Below are 246 nucleotides of genomic sequence, written 5' to 3'. Positions count from 1 at the left end.
ATTTGAGAAGTAAGAGTGACAACACATCCAGTTTGGGGATATAAACTAGACGATTTAGACTGTAATCATGATCAGTTTATGAGAGTAGCAAATAAGTGCCAAATCAGACCAATACTGTGAGATTTGCTATGCTATTTTGAATAATTTGGTTCACATATCCATATTTGGCCAGTATATAATTCCAGTTCATTCTGGTCACATCAGAAGGGAACAAGGATCTTCTGTACAGATTTTACTACCTGACCC

Source organism: Balaenoptera ricei, chromosome 14, assembly GCF_028023285.1.
Source record: "Balaenoptera ricei isolate mBalRic1 chromosome 14, mBalRic1.hap2, whole genome shotgun sequence".
Taxonomy (NCBI): domain Eukaryota; kingdom Metazoa; phylum Chordata; class Mammalia; order Artiodactyla; family Balaenopteridae; genus Balaenoptera; species Balaenoptera ricei.
This window is presented reverse-complemented; position numbering follows the sequence as displayed.